We start from the raw sequence: 18733 nt of genomic DNA, 5'->3' as shown, positions 1-18733 counted from the left end.
AGAAGTGACAAGGACCTCGTGAAGCCCAGTTTTAGAACAAACATACTTTCATTTTTTCAACATTCTATTGGCCATGGCAAGTCGCAAAACCAGCCCAGTTTCAAGGAATGGCAATACAAACTCTACTCTGCAAAGTCACATTGCAAGGGGATTGTGGAGAATTGGCACCTTTTCTGAAATCAGCCTACCACCAACACTGACATATATTTTGATGAGAGCATACATTTGAAAAGTCCACTGGGTAAGACTAACTTGACAAAAATGGGTTAACAATCTTTAAAATGCTATAGTCATTGATCAACTGATATATTTTCTATGACTATAATCAAATAAATAATATAATAACATGTACAATATGTGAAAATTTTGTCATCTCACAATTGATTGTGGTGTTTTTTTGTTAAAAGTCAAGTGACCAAATGATCAATAATACAAAACTGGTTAATCTCATTGACAGCATTAACTTTAGAATATCAGGCAGTTTTTGTTTTTGTTGTTATTTGTTTTTGTTTTTGAGACAGAGTCTTGCTCTGTCACCCAGGCTGGAGTGCAAAGGCACAATCTTGGCTCACTGCAACCTCTGCCTCCCAGGTCCAAACAATTATCCCTGTCTCAGCCTCCCAAGTAGCTGAGATTACAGGAACCCACCACCACACTTGCCTAATTTTTGTATTTTTTAGGAGAGATGGGGTTTCACCAAGCTGGCCAGGCTTGTCTCGAACTCCTGGTTATGAAGTTTATAGACACACAAATAGAAATATAAGTGCAAATTGACATTCATTTTTAATTAAAAGTAGAGAAAAATATAAAACCTTTCTGTTATAATTATTTGTATACATTGACAGATTTTTTTAGTGATAGATCCCTCAACCTTTTCAAACTCTTTCCAAAACTCTCAATTGATACTTTCTTTTCTTTCTTTACCATTCAAAGTTATTTTTAATATATAAAAACGATAAAATGGAAAATGTTTATGAAAATATTTAGAATATATTGCAGGATATACATTTTTATGACTACAATGAACAAAAAACCTATTTATTGAAAAAATAATGAAAAAGCTTTTTTAGAATATGTATAAAATTGTGTTTGTGCAAACATTTTAAATTTTTATGTATTCAAATAATCTATTTTTCATTTTTTTCCTATGCATATGCACAGTAATTGCTCCCCAATCTTGTGCTGCCTTTGCATAAAATTCCAGCATATGTGTATTTCTACTGATACCCACACAGGAAAAAGAATTTAAGGGCACAAACTTGGAAACCATATTGTGCTGTGAAAATGTTTTGAAATTAGAAAAGTTGACATAAGGATAGAATCCAAGAAAAGCTACTGGCATTTGATTACTGGAAATTATGGAAAAGAGGAAGTAATGATGAAATGTGTCTAGAACATCTGTCAGCAGAGCCAAGGGAAAGGGGTGCAGGAACACCAAATAAAAAATGTCCAGATGTTTGGACCAGCATGGTTTACCAGCCTACTGTAACTTTTTATTATTATTTAATTCTTTTGCCTGATTCATACTCTACCAATCACACTACTAAACTTAGCTGAGTTTACAAAGCAGACTTCCATGTTTAAAGTAGAGTAAGCCTGTGGAGAAAAGGGAAAACTTGCACGCTGTTGGTGGGAGTGTAAATTAATATGGCCATTATGAAAAACAGTAGGGAAGTTTCTTAAAAAATGAATAAGAGAACTACCATATAATCTAGCAAGCTCACTTCTGGGTATATATCTTAAAGATCTGAAGTCAGTATATCGAAGAGATATTTGTACTCTCATGTTTATTGAAACTATTTAGAAGTGTTAAGTTATAGAATCAACCTGAGTGTCCATCATTGGATGAAATGGTAAAGAAAATGTGGTATCTTTATATAGATAAATAGATAATGACATACTATTTAACCTTAAAAATCTGTCATTTGCTATAACATGGAATAACCTGGAGGACATTAATTCTAAGTAAAATAAGAAAAGCAAATAAAGAAAACTGCCATGTGTGGAATGTAAAATAATCTAGCTCATAGAAGCAGACAGTAGAATGATGGTTACCAGAGACTGGGGAATGGGGATAATGAGAAGATGTTTGTCAAGGGATACAAAGTTTCAGTTAGGAAAAATAAATAATCAGTATTTGAAGTGATGGATATGATAACTTGTTTGATTCATTCATTCCACACTGTATACACATGTTACAACATCATTCTGTACCCCTGAAATAGATAAGATTAAAATTTGTCAGTGAAAAAATAGTGTAAGTCACAGACTAGTGAATGATAATGTTTTGTTTCGGTCTGATAATCCTTAAGATGGTGACACTGGCATTAACTTATAAAGCTGTTTCTGCTGAGTCTTACTATGAAGATACTCTGTTCTGTGCTGCAGAACCTAGCCACTAAGTTTCCACACCTGGGAAACTGAGAACTTGAATCAGTAACATATCAGTATTAATGTATATCAGAGGACTGTCTCTCTACCACTTCATCAGGTGAGAGATAAGAGTCAGATGGTTATGACTGTATATGCTAGTGGTAACTTTGCTGAAAATAAATGAATCGGTGATTTCTGTTTCAAAGTGTGTGTAGCTGATTTCAAACATTATCAGGTGTGATGGTTAATTTTATGTATTAGCTTGGCTAGGCCAAAGTACCCAGATATTTGATCAAACGTCAGTTTGTCACTGTAAAGAGGTTTTTTGTTTTTTGTTTTTTTAATGAGATGAACATTTATGTCAGTAGACCTGGAGCAAAGCAGATTACCCTCCAAATGTGGGTGGCTTCATCCAATCAGTTGAAGGCCTTAGTACAAAAAGACTGAGGATCCTCTTCAGACTCCAGTGCAATGTCAGCTCTTCCCTGGGTATTCAGCCTGCCAGCTTGTCCTGCAAATTCAGACTTGACAGCCTCTACAACTGTGAGCTAATTTTAAAAAATCTTTCTTTATCTCTTTCAAATCCCTGACTAATGCATCATGTTTTGTGTTCGGCCATGTTTCAAGCTATTTAACAATTATCTTTTATCGCTATATATGGAAGATACAATGCTGTAGGCTCATCATACCATACCCTTTTCCTGGGAACACAGGAGGACCCCATCTTCTAACCTCTCTTACAGTTATGTGGGACCTATGTGACTGGATTCTGGCCACTGGAAAAGCAACAGTGGAAGTAACACAAGTTACTTTCAAGCTTAGCCCTTAAAAGCATCTTGCCAAACCCTTCAACTCTGTTACAAAGCAGCCTTGAAAGTCATGTATTCTAGGTGGCATACAAACATGATAAAGAAAGGATGTCAGACCTATATGAAACCAGAGTAAGCAAGAATTTATTCTTTATTATGTTCAGAGACTGAGATATAGGAGTTAATTTCTCACTGCAGCATAGCCTAGCATTCCCGAACTAATACCCTGGATCAGTTGGGTTGCTGTGAGCAGTATGAGAAAACCCAGAGTCAAACTGGGCTCAACAATATGGAAATGCATCATCTCACATAACAGGAAGAGCAAAGGTTGGACAGGTTTCACGACTGGTTAGTTATGTAGCTCAATGATGTGACCAAAGGGTATCTTTTCTTAGATGTCTCTTCTTTGTGTTCCTCAGCATTTCAGCTTCACCTTCATGCCGGTTCCCCCTTATATTCATCTGATAGGTGTGACAGAAACAAATTTCACATCATGATCATCTCATTTCCCTAGAATACTTCCACTATCTTTCCACTTGTGTCATTTGACACAACTGAATACACACAACTATCCCTAAACCATCAATGGCAAAGAGATTGGGAACGCTCATTGTCTTAAATAAATCAGGATTGTCATCTGAGACTAAAGGTAAATTAGCTCTTATGAGTCATGAAGAAAGAAGTGAATGTATGAACCAAATCAAGGCTCTGCAAACAGTGTACACCAAACTCAAGGTCTTTGGGATATTAAGGATTGATATTACACGCTGGAACTCTTGAGAAATCACTACCTAAGCCATTTAAATTAAGGCATCTTGACCAGGCTCCCCTCCCATTCCTCTAGGGAGAAGAGCATATATATGTAACTGCCAGAATCATATTACTATGTTGAATGGCAGGGTCAGGGCAGAACATATACATTCTGAGGCTTGAGCCATACCCTAACTCTGAAACAGTTTTTTTGACCGCAAGTGGTCAGTGATTCTTCTCTGCAATAAATAGTGGAGACAAGACTAGTTTTTTGACTGAATTCTCCAAAGGGGTAAAACAGGCAATCAGGTAAAATATAAAGCACCTTACTGAAAATTAATACAAAAATTCACTGATTTTAGCATCATACAATAGAGAAATATGTTTGAAAACACATGCTCTCTGTTACACTTTAGCACAGCACAACAGCAAAATTGGGAGTAAGGCTGGAGACAAAGATGGGAAAAATAAAGAAATAACCTTAATGACAGAATGCCATCTTGCTTCATAAAATTAATTAAGTCCTCCATTGCATGAGAGTCACATAATCTCTGCTCAAAAAGATTAACCCAATTTATACTAATTAACCCAAAGGAAATCCAGCTTTTTGTATGCTTAATGGGAGCATACGTATAAGAATGCCACACATCATGATTAAAGGGGAGTCACAGTAATTCTACTTTACTGTGTAAGCATTAAAGCAGCAATAGTACATAATCTATTTTGTTGTTTAGCATATTCAAATGCTGATTTTTTTAGAAGTGAAGAATATAAGGTGGAGTCCATGGTCTCGGCTTTTATCTACATGCCAATCCTATGGGATGCTTGGTATGAAGTGGAAAGTGTTGAAGTGGTTGAAGAGTTAGCCTTTCTAACTTAAAAAAATCTCTCAATTATTGCCATTGTGACATTTAGTAATTCAATTAAACTTTCTTAAGTTCAGTTGCTGTGTCTATATATAAAGTAACAACAATGGACATATTCCCATAAACTTCATAGTTGTGTTATTTAAGTAGAAATCATCACAAGGTCCAAAAAAATTAGCTGATATAAAGTATCACTGACACAGAATACCTGATCAAACATTTATGGTCTCAAAATTATTGCTTATTCATTAGGATATTCATTCATATTTAGTGTCCAGCAGCTCAAAAGCCTATTCCCTTGTTGCTAGTAATGAAGAACTCACTCTTATACTCAAGGTAATCAGGAAGAGGCAGAAGTTACAGCAGTTTTCATTTTATCATGAACTTTTGGCAAAGGGTGACTTTTTTTTTTTTTTGCTTTTCAATGAATTTCTTTCTTTGATCTTCAAAAGAAAATGTAACCTCCTTTGGTTTCATTAGGTGTTAACAAGTGCAGTTCTATCTGTTCATATTGCTGTAGGTTTCTGATCAGACCAAAAACTAGAAAATGGTGAATATGTTTTCCAGGAATGCCAGGGCTTTCTGTCTCCTCACATATTCTGTTTATAGCCCTGCATGTTATGAAGTCACATTTCCTTAATCGTATGCTAAACTCATAGTCACAGTCCTCCATCAACAATGTTTATGCACTGCTGATCTGAGCTTCACAAATATCAGGGACTGAAGCTGTTTTATTCACTACTGATGCATGTAATACCATACCTAGCAAATAAAACTAGTTCATGGCTCAAGAAAAGGTAGTTATGCATGTTGTATAATTGTGTATGTCTGTTCTGTTCAGACCATAGCCCTCAGACCAAAAGCATTGCCATTACTGGGACCTGGTTTAAAACATAAAATCATGGATCCCATGCCGATACATAAAATCAGAATATATAAGGGTTAGGCCCAGGCATCTGTTTTTTTAACAAGGTTTCCAGGTGATTTGTAGCCTGATTAAAGATTGAGAAGCATGACTCTAGATAAAATTTTTGAGAAGTAAAATATTTAGAAATATTAATTTCAAACACTAAAAGTATAATATCATGTAATGGGAGTATTATAATCAAACATATGAAGAGATACAAGCTGACAGTCCATACATGTCACATAAAGATCAAACTCTTCTGTATTCACAGCATATACCTCTTAAATTATTTTCATATTTCACAAAATTAATTGACCACTTACGGACTATTAATATTAACGAGTGTCTATTGGGTATAAAGTAATGATTGGAAACTTAGCACATAACTGAAAGAGATAGAATCCTTGCCTTATAATATGTTGGTCAAGACAAATGATACATGTACCATAAAAATATGATTACGATCTGATGAGAGCAAAACCAAGTAGACAGGTTATGCTGAGAGTGTGGGAGTATTATACTGACAACGTGGGACTATTGTTGATAGTGGGAACATTTTCTAGAAGAAAGCATGCTCTGAATTCTTCTTAGGTATATTAATAGCGTTTTATTACAAAGAAAAAGAAAAGGAACTTGAAGAATATAACCAACAGTTTAGTAAAAGTTTAAGAAAAAAGAGAAAACCACATTTGGGAAGCCATAAGGCAGAAACATTGACCAGAAGGGAAAATGTAGATTGAGACATGGAGAAAAGTGAGAACAAAAAAAGAAACTAGAGATAGGAAGTGACAGAATCAGAAGTAGAAAAAGAGAGCAAAAGGATCAACACTAAAACTATGTACTCGTGGAGAGGTAGTTAGCTGAGGATGTGTAGCTCATAAGCATGAAGACCCCTGCATGAGGGATTCACAATTATCTAAACAGACAAATGGGCTGGATGTGAACACTTTCTGTTGTCTTCCTCCCACCCACTTTTGTAGCTGCAGCCAAAAGTAGAAGGATGAGAATTGAGTTTGGAACTCTATTCTAATCATATTTTTGTCCTGGTGTGTAGGAAGTGTTGGAAATAATAAGATTATTCTTAAGATACCACTCCCTGGCTTTCTATGGAAGAAGTATCATTTCCAGTGTAAGATAACAATCTTTATTCAGAGTTAAAATCCTACCCTGAAGAAACAAAGAATTGGAATCATCATAAAGCACCCTGTTCTTATAAAATTTATGTTTTTTACCCTAAATTCAGAAGGGATATTACATTTTGAGAACTTCATTACTTTGACAAGCACTACTGCAAAAGCAGGTTGTTATTTGTTTGTGTGTGTGTGGGTGTGCGTGTGTGTATGTATGTATGTTTTAAAAGACAATATCAAACCAAGTTAAAGCTACATTAGAATTGAGTAAACTGAGCAACGTTCATCTGTTGTAACCCCAACTTATTGACATCTTTACGTACAGATGTTTATATGAGCTTGTTTTAAAAACAAGCTCCCAAGCTGTGCCAGTTTTTAATGCCCATATACCACGTAGCTACAGTCATTGCTATTTTAATAACTGCATTCATTTCAAAGAAACCCGAGTAATGCAATTCCCTGCAAGAGCCTTGAAACTGACTAAGCCCTCAGGATATCAGCATTTCTAAAGGAAAGAGGTTCAGTTTACCATGTTATTTGTAAACATATTGAAAGGGAAAGATTAAAAACAACATTTCAAGTGTCTCCCTAAATTTTATGCCTGCCGAATCTTTACTCATATTGTAATTAAAAAAAAAATGAGTATAAACTGAGAGGACATAATCTACTCATACCTTGATTAAACAAGGCAGGAAAAAAACAAAGTTTCTGTGTTGTTCTGGGCAAATGTGTTGAAGACCACCTGATGAAGTCAGTAATCATATCAAGATCCTCCTGTGTGCAAAGGCTTTGTCCACACACCCTTCTAGCTGGCCACCTCCACAAAGCCTTCACAGATGAACCCAATTCTATACTGATTACCTCCCCAGTCAGAAACACCAGATTATATCATCTAACAATATTTTTAAATCTTGATGTAGTTTGATGCTCCCCAAGTAGATCAAATAGTCTTGAGGAAGCTTCCTTTGCAGCCCACCTAGGGCAAAATGTAGTGTTTTATGCACAGAATGTGCTAAATATTTCCTTTCAAGCCTGAGTCATTATGCCTAATGTATTTACCAGAGATTTCATATTTGTCACACAAAGACATTTGACTCAGCCAGTATTGTAGCCACATATAGTTTGTTCAGAAACTGAGTATTTTTATAATGGTTGCTGAGTGTAATGAATCTGGGAAGAATTCAAAACCCATATTTTGTACTCACTACAAACCTTTCTAAAGCGAGAAAAAGTACGTGCTTTTTATATTCAACATTTCCAGTGAGGATCTTTGGGCAAGAAACTATTTCAGGTTTGGGGAGAAATGAAATGAGGGAGAACACATTTCTAAAAGTTACATCACTTATTCTCTCCTTCAAAGCCAATGGATTTACTGGTTTGAAATGAAGGATGGATACACTGACAATGACTGTCAAGTCCAAAAATCTAGAAGTGGTCTGCTGAGGTAATATTTGCAATTGAGACTGTTGAAAAATCTGGAATAGTGGCCAAAGACATGACACTTTTTATGCCTTACTCATTTCAGCTTAGAATTCACTGTATAGGCTCCAAGATTTCAACCTAGCCATAGAAAGTTCAAAGAATTTTTTTTTTTTTTACTATTCTGAAAAAGTAGTGCACTTTTCACCTTTAAGTTATCATCTAACAAAATAATTACTGGGAACATAATTAACCAATTGTGTAAAAGGTTTCAATGTTCATATTTATCACAATTTCTAAATTTTCTTGGAAATTTTCAGAACTGTAATCAATAGTACCTAGCCGGTAGCAAACTTATGGCTCTTGGAAGGCATGAAGTAGCCATACTTAGTGGTGATTTCTGAAAATAATGCCACATCCTACTGCCAGGTAGCAAGTGAAATTTCCTCCGTGATGTAATGGCATGAATATACTTCTTGCAAAATTCCTGGAATGTTTCTCAAAAGGGTAACTGTATCTTTCCAACATTCCTAAGCAAATGTTTTTTCCTAAAAACAAGGAAACCAAAGTTTAACGTTTCAGTATGGCATATTGGAAAAAGACATAGGGTAGGCACTCATCACCTTGGTTTCTAATCCAAGCTATTAAACAACATTGTAATAAGTCTCTACATCTCTGGGACTAATCTATAATGTTTATAGGCTCCCTTAGCTTTACCCATTCTAGTATTACAGAATGAGAGGAGGCTGCATATCCCTCTATTCTGTCCTAACTATTACCATCATAACAATATATTGTTAATGAATGTAGGCCCTGCAGGCCCAGGCATGTTAGCTCATGCCTGTATCCCCAACACTTTGGGAGGTCAAGGCAGGAGAATCACTTGAGCCTAGGAATTCAAGACCAACCTGGGCAACACAGTGAAACTCTGTCTCTACAAAAAAAATTTTAAAAATTAGCCAGTGTTAGTGGCATGTGCCTATAGTTTCAGTTTCTCAGGAGGCTGAGGTGGGAGGATCTTTTGAGTCTGGGAGGTCAAGGCTATAGTGAGGTATGATCATGCTACTGCACTGCAGCCTGGGTGACAGTGCAAGACCCTGTCTCATAAATACATAAACAAATAAATGTAATATTCTCCCTTTATTTTACCTGTATAGAATGTTATTTGTTTACCTAGGCAAGTATATAACCCGAGCATTGACAGAACGTGTATTAATTTGTATTCTTCTGGTTGGAGACAACAAAATATGCCTTAAATTTGTTCTTTCATAAGTGTGACCTGAGTAAAATCTGAAATATCAGGTAGGCCCATCAAGGCACAAAGAAACAGCCTTGCAATTAAATCTAATTATTAATAAAAACAATTCAAATCTTTACTGAAGTCTCTCAAACGAATTCAAAGAAGTCACAATATAAGCAATAGAAGTGGTTCATAAAATTCTCCATTTCAATCTTTTTATTCTCAAGAGTTCTTATATACTGAAACCATCTTATACTCCTTCTTTCAACTCCTTTAGTGTCAACGCATAACCAAACGGTATCCCAAAACCCACCCTATGCTGATCCTCCTTATTTTTCCCCTCCTTCTCTTTTTAACATTCTCATAATTTTGTCTCTTTAAAAAGAGGTTAAAACCTTTCTTCCAATGTAAAGTAAAAGTCTCTTCCTCCTAATGTTTAGCTCTATCTACCCATAAGCTAAAATCAGGAGCACAAAACCAAGGAACTAACGTACAAAAAAGAGAATACATTTTAGAAAGCGAACAAAAAGCAGAAAAAAAGAGAGAAATCTATCTCAATAGAGGGATAAAAAGTGGAAAGTTTGCAAACTTTTATAGTTTTACAGGTTTTCTTTTATTTTCTACTCCTCAGCACACCTGGGGCCTCCTGAAACTCTGTATGGGGTATTTCGCTGGGCTTGCAGAATAAACAAAACAGTAATTTGAATGTTGTCAAGGTATTTTTTTCCAGTCTCTCAGTTTTCTAAGTATGTGCATTTTTCTCTTCATCTCTAGAAACTGTTCTCCATTTTGCCTATATATGGTAGAAAGCGTGTTCCCTAGTAAGTTCTCCATTTAATGTTATATATTCAGCTACTCACAGAGCAATTAATCTTTTTGTAATAGGAAGGGAAATCTGCTTCAGTACATATCAAACACCACTTCAGTAACTAAAACTCACCAAAAGACTTGTTTATATTTTACAGAATATGTATATTAAGGGGGATCAAAAAAATACCTTAAAATGCAGTTTATGTGGTCCAAGAAGACCACCTCATTGGCACCAACTACAGGGACAATCATAAATTCTAATTCTGAATATAAGAGTATAATTCCCAATGACTTTGACTCTTGGAGTATCACCTAGCTCCCTTTGTTATCATTGTTTAGTTGGATTTTATGCTATTTATGTTTCAGTGACATGTCCCTTATTGCAAGGTGAGATACTTTAAAAACACATTTCTAGAGATAGTTTTTTAAATTTTTTCAGGTTTATCTTTTCACATGTTAATTTTCCTAATGAAAATACCCCTTTTTTTTAACCTAAAAAACATTTAAAATTTCGATGTGCTCATTGAATAGAAGAAGCAACTGAGAGGACTTAGTCAAGAACACAAGCTGCTAAGTGTCAAGGAAGAACATATAATTTTATCTCCCCTTTACTGTTCATTTAATTTTACCCTTGGGCCCATTCAGTGTCAGATTAAACCTGTTCCATACATTGAAGAGAAATTAAACTTAGGGTTGGCTAGGTTAGAGTTATTTAATTTTCAGAAGACAACTGAAGGTGGAACCAGCAGCCTTGCAATTTAATGTGCTAGCTAAATTGTTTTTTAAGGTAAGTCTAAAGTTACATGACCCAAAGAATTCATAACAATGTGGATTTTCTTTGTGTCTTACTGCCTTGGGTAGTAGTGAATTTTTCTCCATGGCTTTAACTCTACATAAATGGTTTTAAAATGACCTTCAATCAGACACCGTCATTCCAAGTGTTCAGGAAAAATTCACACAGTGTAAAGCTAGATTTGAGCTTTCCTTTCGTCAAACACTTTTCCAAGATTTTGCATTAAAACCTTGCAACTTAATAAAGAAGGGAGGCAGAAGGAGAAAAAATCGTATTATCTAATTTGATCAAAATGAGGCAGGAGAAGAGACAGACAAAGATAGGGGCTAAAGTGTTAACTACACTGACTACAGAGTCCAGCAAAACCACTGGGCAGAAGCAAGCAAGCTGTGTAAGTTTTCTCCCTGGTCAAGCTATATTCAGTATTGACTTCTTAAGAGAGTCAGATGACTTAGAGATCCCAGATCAGATTAATCAAGTGTATAGTCAAGGCCAAATATAAACTGAGAAGTACACATTAGAACATGGGGGAGGGTATGGTGAGGATGGGGTTAGTGGCTAAAGAAGGAAGAACTTCTTCAGAGAAGTCAAGAGAGGTAAGGCAGTAGCATCCAAACATGTATTAATTGGCCAGGGCTACCAAGCTTGGGAAAGTTTGTCCTAGAGTGAAGGAGCCCTGAGGTATTCTGGCTGGGGCAGGGGGCTTTAGAAGTGTTAGAATGACCACTAGGTCTCAGTCTTTTAAAGTACTATATGTCCCAGGCTGTTCCTGGCAGCAATAAACAAGAAAAGTAATCGGCTGACCACTACAGGTCCTAGACTAAGCTAGATGAAAGGCTGTGGGTAGTCGTGATTGGGTTTAATATGTAATACCACAGTGATTTATGGTACACCATTTAAAATAATTATTAATACTTCTCACTTTTTGACTTGCAATAATAGGGTTTTAATCACTATACATATTGCAAAATCTACAGCAAATTTTCTAAAAAGACGTTTTCCACTTGGAATATATATTCTCTGGTCCTGAAACCTTAAGAACAAGACGCTGCTCTTCTCTGATTCAACCCACAAACTTCCAAATTAGCCTGAAAGGCTTTCTCATTCTGTTTCCTGTAAATGCCTCTTTAGAATTTGACTTTCCCTTCAAAATAGAAATGGTAAGAATTCCCCAAAACAGACTCACTGTGGCACAGTCAATCCTCTGCTTCTTTCCTGATCTGGGTTCAGAAAGATCTCTGGTTGCCTCCACATTTCTAAGTCACACTGATTGCTTGCTTTCATCTTCATTTTTTCATGCTCAGCTTGGATATTAGAAGGAAATTTATACTGACTTGAGGATTCCTGATGAGTAGTAAACACAATATTTAGTTTCCTAAAAGTTCAAGATTTGTAACAGTGTAAAGAAGAATTTGAAAAAAGGAGGTATTCAAAGTTCTTAAATTGGCTTAGTTCTCCTTATTTAGAGCTATATGAGATATTATATGTATCCGTCAGAATGGTAGTAAATACAAAAGATACAGTTTATAAGCTATATGAATAAACAATACTTCCAATTATCTTATCTGTAAAATGAATATGATATTAACTTATTTCAAAGTGTGGGTGAGAAGGTTAAAAATGTTTTTAACCTTATGTGTTGTGTAAAATGCAATGCAAACTAATGTGAAGCTCTCTCTGGGTTGGTGTTTAAACAAGAGACTACTGAATGTTAGATGGACTCAGGATAGCTGTAGAAAATTCAATTATTTAATGTAGAAAAATATAAATTCAGACTTACTGAACCCAGACCTAACCCAGACCTACTGAATCAAAACTTGTGTGGAGAATACCTGAGAATCTGAATTTATTTTAAAGTGATTCAGGCAATTCTGATAGATGGCCAAATTTGAATTTTAGTGAATAAAAGCATTAAAACTGCTGATATTCAGGCAAGAAAAAGAAATAAAAAGCATCCAAATAGGAAGAGAAGAAGTCAAACTACCTCTCTTCACTGATATGATTCTATACCTAGAAAACCCCATGGACTTCACCAAAAGGTTCTTGGAAATGATAAATTACTTCAATAACATTTCAGGATACAGCGTCAGTGTACAAAAAATAGTAGCATTTCTATACACTAATAATGTCCAAACTGAGAGTCGAATCAAGGACACGATTCAATTTCCAATAGTTATGAAAATAATAAAATGCCTAGAAATACAGCTCAGGAAGGAGGTGAAAGATTCTTATAACAATAATTACAAAACACTGCTGAAAGAAATAAAAGTCAATACAAACAAATGAAAAAATATTATATGTTTGTGGATAGGAAGAATCAATATGTTTTAAATGGCCATACTACCCAAAGTAGTTTACAGATTCAGTGTTATTCCTGTCAAATTACCAATGACATTCATCATACAATTAGAAAATCTATTCTAAATCCATATGGAACCAAAAAAGAGCCCAGATAGTCAAAGCAATCCTAAGCAAAAAGAACAAAGCCAGAGGCATCACCAGACTTTAAACTATACTACAAGACCACACTACCCAAAACAGTATGGTATTGGTACAAAAACAGACACACAGGCCAATGGAACAGAATAGAGAACACAGAATTAAAATCATACACCTACAACCATCTGATCTTTGACAAAGTAACCAATAATAAGCAATGAAGAAAGGACTCCCTATTCAATAAATAATGCTGGAATAGCTGGCTAGCCATGTGCAGAGGACTGAAACTAGACCCCTTCCTTTCACTGTATACAAAAATTAACTCAAGATGCATTAGAGACTTAAATGAAAGACCTCAAACTACAAAAACAAACAAATGAAAACAAAAACAAACAAACAAAAAAAACCTAGAAGAAAACATAGGAAATGTCATTCTGGACATTGGCTTTGGTGAAGAATTTATGACCAAGTGCCCAAAAGAAATTGCAGCAAACAAAAGAAATAGACAAGTGGCACCTAATTAAAGAGCTTCTGCATAGTGAAAGAAACTGTCAATGGAATAAGAAGACAACCTATAGAATGGGAGAAAATACTTGCAAACCGTGCATCCAACAAAGGTCTAATATTCAGAATTTAGAAGGAATGTAAATAATTCAACCAGCAATAACCAAACAACCCCATTATAAAATGGGCAAAGACATGAACAGATATTTCTCAAAAGAAGACATACATGTGGTCAACAAATATATGAAAAAAATGCTCAGCATCACGAATCATTAGAGAAATGCAAATCAAAACCAAGTGAGATACCATCTCCCACCAGTCAGAATGGCTATTACTAAAAATTCAAAAAATAACAGATGTTGACAAGGTTATGAAGACAAGGGAACACAACTACTACTGGTAGGAATGTAAATTAGTTCAGCCACTATGGAAAGCAGCATAGAGATTTTTCAAAGAATTTTAAACTGAGCTACCATCAGACCCAGCAATTCCACCACCTGAGTATAAACCCAAAGAAAAAAATCATTATATAAAAATCGTATGCACTCATATGTTCATCACAGCACTAATCACAATAATAAAGACAAGGAATTAACCTAGATGCCCATCAGAGGTGGACCGGATACAGAAAATATGGTACATATACACTGTGGAATACTACACAGCCACAAAAAGAACAAAATCATGTCCTTTGCAGCAACATGGATGGAACTGGAGGCCAGTACTCTAAGCAAATTAATGCAGTAAAGAAAATCAAATACTGCATATTCTCACTTATAAGTGGGAGATAAACACTGCCAACATATTTGTAGCTTTAAAAATGTTTATCAATAGACAGTGTTTATCTCTGTTTATCTGCAACAATAGACACCGAGGGCTAGTAGAGAGGGGAGGGCAGGAAGGGGGTGTGAACTAAAAAACTACCTATTGGGTACTATGTGCACTACCTGAGTAACAAGATCATGTATACCAAATCTTAGCAACATGCAATTTACCCTATAACAAACCTGCACATGTACCCCTTGAACCTAAATTTTTTTTTAAAAAAAGAACCTGCTGATATCAAAACCAATTTTAATCACGATTTTTTACTTTGTTTATAGTGTGTCTGGCAACTTGCTAGGAACAATATATGCCACAGTCTCATAAAAACCTTAGACAGAAAGATTAATGCTATTTTAGAAAGAAAAAAAAATGTTAACCATTTGTATTAGTTCGTTTTCATGCTGCTGATAAAGACATACCTGAGACTGGGTAATTTATAAAGGAAAGAGGTTTAACGAACTCACAGTTCCACCTGTCTGGGGAGGCCTCATAATCATGGTGGAAGGCAAAAGGCACATATCACATGGCGGCAAGCAAGACAGAATGAGAGCCAAGCGAAAGGGGAAACCTCTCATAAAACCACCAGATCTCGTCAGACTTACTCACTACCAGGAGAACAGTATGGGGAAAACCACCCACATGATTTAATTATCTTCCATCGGGTCCCTCCCACAACACTTGGGAATTATGGGAGCTATAATTCCAGATGAGATTTGGGTGAAGACAGAGCCAAACCATTTCACCATTTTAGAAAGAAAGATTAATACCATTTGACAGATTGAGAAACACTGGCACAAAATGAAGCAACTCATCCAAACTGACAAGAGTGAGTGGTGGTAGTTAGTACTGAACTCCAGGTCTCCTTGACTCCTAATCCAGTCCAGCAATCTTAACCAGTACAATATACAGCCCCTTTAAAAATACTGTGAATAAACTCTTCTAATTTATTGGCTGTGGAATTCAGTAGTCCCCTAACAACTAAAGTCATTTGAGTACATCTTCTCTGTATTTTGAGCAATAGGTAGAAATATGCTCCAAACTGCAAATCCATCTGAAACGATGGGTAGATTCCCTGTAATTCCTCTTTCTGTTCCATTTATAGTGCCAACATATTTGTAGCTTTAAAAATTACATACACATTACACAGCTTATTACAAAACGTTAAAAACAATGAAATGTTCACAAAACCTTTGCATATTTTTGTTTGTCTGATATTTAGACATAAAAACAGTAAAGGCCCCTTTCCATCTAGAAAGCTACTTATCACCATAAGAATCCAACACTTCCAAGTACTGCTTTTCAATCTTGATTTACTGGCTTCTATTTTAAGTGACTCACCAGACATAAACACAGGTCTGGAGATGATATGAACTTGGAATAATATTTGAGAGATTAGTTATAGTCACCAAGGGGATTAATTAGCCTCATGTTCATAAAGATGCTGATCAGGCTTCTGTAACGAGAGACCCAAAAATGAAGTGGCTTATACAATACAGAGGTTTATTCACAGCTTACTTGGCCCTGTATACCTATTACAGAGGGTTAAAGAGATCAAGAATCTCCTTAGCTCCTTCTAACTTTTGGTCTTTGCCTTCCTTGACATGCAGTGTGCAGATTACTGTTTAAGGATTCTGCTTACCCAGACTTGCAGACAGGCCAATGTCAAAAGAAAAAGGGAGTGCACTTCTCTTTTTTAAGGCTATGACCCACAAGTTGCTTACATCATGTTTGCTCATACACCAATGAATAGCCACATCTAGGTACATAGTCTCATAGCCACATCTAAGTACATGGGAGACTGTGCAATATGAACCTGGATATGCAGCCACGTGCTAAGGTAGGACTTATGTATAAGAATGGAGTGGCTATGACAGGGGAGGCAATTTTCAGCCTCTGCCACCATCTTGAAGATCCCCATCATTTTCATGGTAAACATTTGTTGTATTCAGAATTGATACAGATCAATTTTTTTTCCACCTTCATGCTAACACTTGACCTATCTAATCTCCAGTTAGAATTTCATAAAGAAAACCTATTCAAGTCAAAGCTTAGAATACAAATCCAAAAGCATTGGCCAACATTTCTTCTTTGAGTCATCTCTCCAGATGCTAATGAAGTCCTGATAAATGAGAGGCTTAAAATAAATAATCAGATTTTTTTAGAAAGATATATGTCCTATTGATCTAGTGTTGCTTCAATGCCTTCTGTGATATTAAGCAAATGTATATTACTATTGAAAGCAGGAAAATAAATTAAAAAAATAAAAAATAAAAAAATTGAAAGGGCATTCAACATTCAACAAATATTAGGGAACTCTTGACTCTACACATAACTAGCTACATAGTCATGGGCTTTAGCAAGATAGTTTGTGGGCCTTAGTGTTGTAGGTTGAATAAAGACCTTCTGAATATATTAGGTCTTAATCACCAGAACGTGTGAATATGTTAGGTTATACGGCAAAGACCACTTAAGGCTGCAGATGGAATTCAGGCTGACCTTGAGATGGTGAGATTATATTGTATTGTTAGGTGAGCCTAATGTAGTCACAGGCATTCTTACAAGAGAAAGAGGAAAGCAGAAGACTCAGAGTCAAAAAGACGATGAAGATGCTACACTGTTGGCTTTGAAGACAGAGGAAGGGACCACAAGCCAAGAAATGCAGGAGACCTCTAAGAGCTGAAAAATGCAAGGAAGCATGTTCTCCTCTAGAGCCTCCAGACAGCAAAGCAGCTCTGCCAACACCTTGATTTTAGTCCAGTGAGACACCTTTTGAACTTCTAAACTCCAGAATCGTAAGGAAATAAATGTGTACTGTTTTAAATCACTACGTTTGTGGTAATTTGTTATAGCAGAAATAGGAAATTAATATACCTTTATATTCAATTATATTAATTATAGATTCAAGTATTTGCTATACGATTCAAATCATCTCTGTGCTAGCACCCTAAATACCCCATCTCATTTAATTCTCTTGACTCTATGAAGTGGGTATTGAAGAAAACCCAGGATTAAGGAAGTAACTTGCTAAATGTCACAAATTGGTGGAGAAAATATTCAAATATTGTGTAAAAGTCTATGGTTAACTATTTAAGACATAGTCCTTGTCTTCAAAGATGTTAGTGGATTCTAATTTATCTTATGTTTTTTGAGACAGGGTGGAGTGCAGTGGCACGATCTCAGCTCACTGCAACCTCTGCCTCCTGGGTTCAAGCAATCCTCCCACCTCAGCCTCCTGAGTAGCTGGAATTAAAGATGCCCACCACCACACCTGGCTAATTTTTTTTTTTTAGTAGAGACAGGGTTTCACCATATTGGCCAGGCTAGTCTCAAACTCCTGGTCTGAAGTGATCCACCTGCCTTGGCCTCCCAAAGTGCTGGGATTATAGACACGAGCCACCGTGGGAAGCTTGAGTTATTAATTGTATCATTTTTTGAATACTATGTTGGAGTTGGCAAGCTTTTCTAAAAGTAGTAACAGTGAATATTTGAGGCTTTCTAGGCCAAATGTTCTCTGTTGCAGCACTCAATTTTGTCATAACATGAAAGCAGCTGGAGAAGCTATGTAAATCAAAGAGGATGGCTATTTTCCAATAAAACTTTATTGAGAAGAATAGGTGGTAGGCCAGAATTAGCTGATGGGCATAGCTTACCAACTACTGCTCTAGGAGAAAAGAGCTTAAATATAGGGAATTCTTCTGCGAAATTCTTTAGCTGAATGAAGGTAATCTCCTGTGCATAGGCAAAGACTATTCCTGGAAGGTATAATTCATGAAGAATTGTGGTTTTTATACTAGTGTTTTTTTATTGACTAGTCCCTTCTTAAAATGCTTCCTCCAACTCTTATATCTACACAGCAAATTTCCTACTC

The sequence above is a fragment of the Rhinopithecus roxellana genome, chromosome 15 (assembly GCF_007565055.1).
Source record: "Rhinopithecus roxellana isolate Shanxi Qingling chromosome 15, ASM756505v1, whole genome shotgun sequence".
In the NCBI taxonomy this organism is placed as follows: Eukaryota; Metazoa; Chordata; class Mammalia; order Primates; family Cercopithecidae; genus Rhinopithecus; species Rhinopithecus roxellana.
This window is presented reverse-complemented; position numbering follows the sequence as displayed.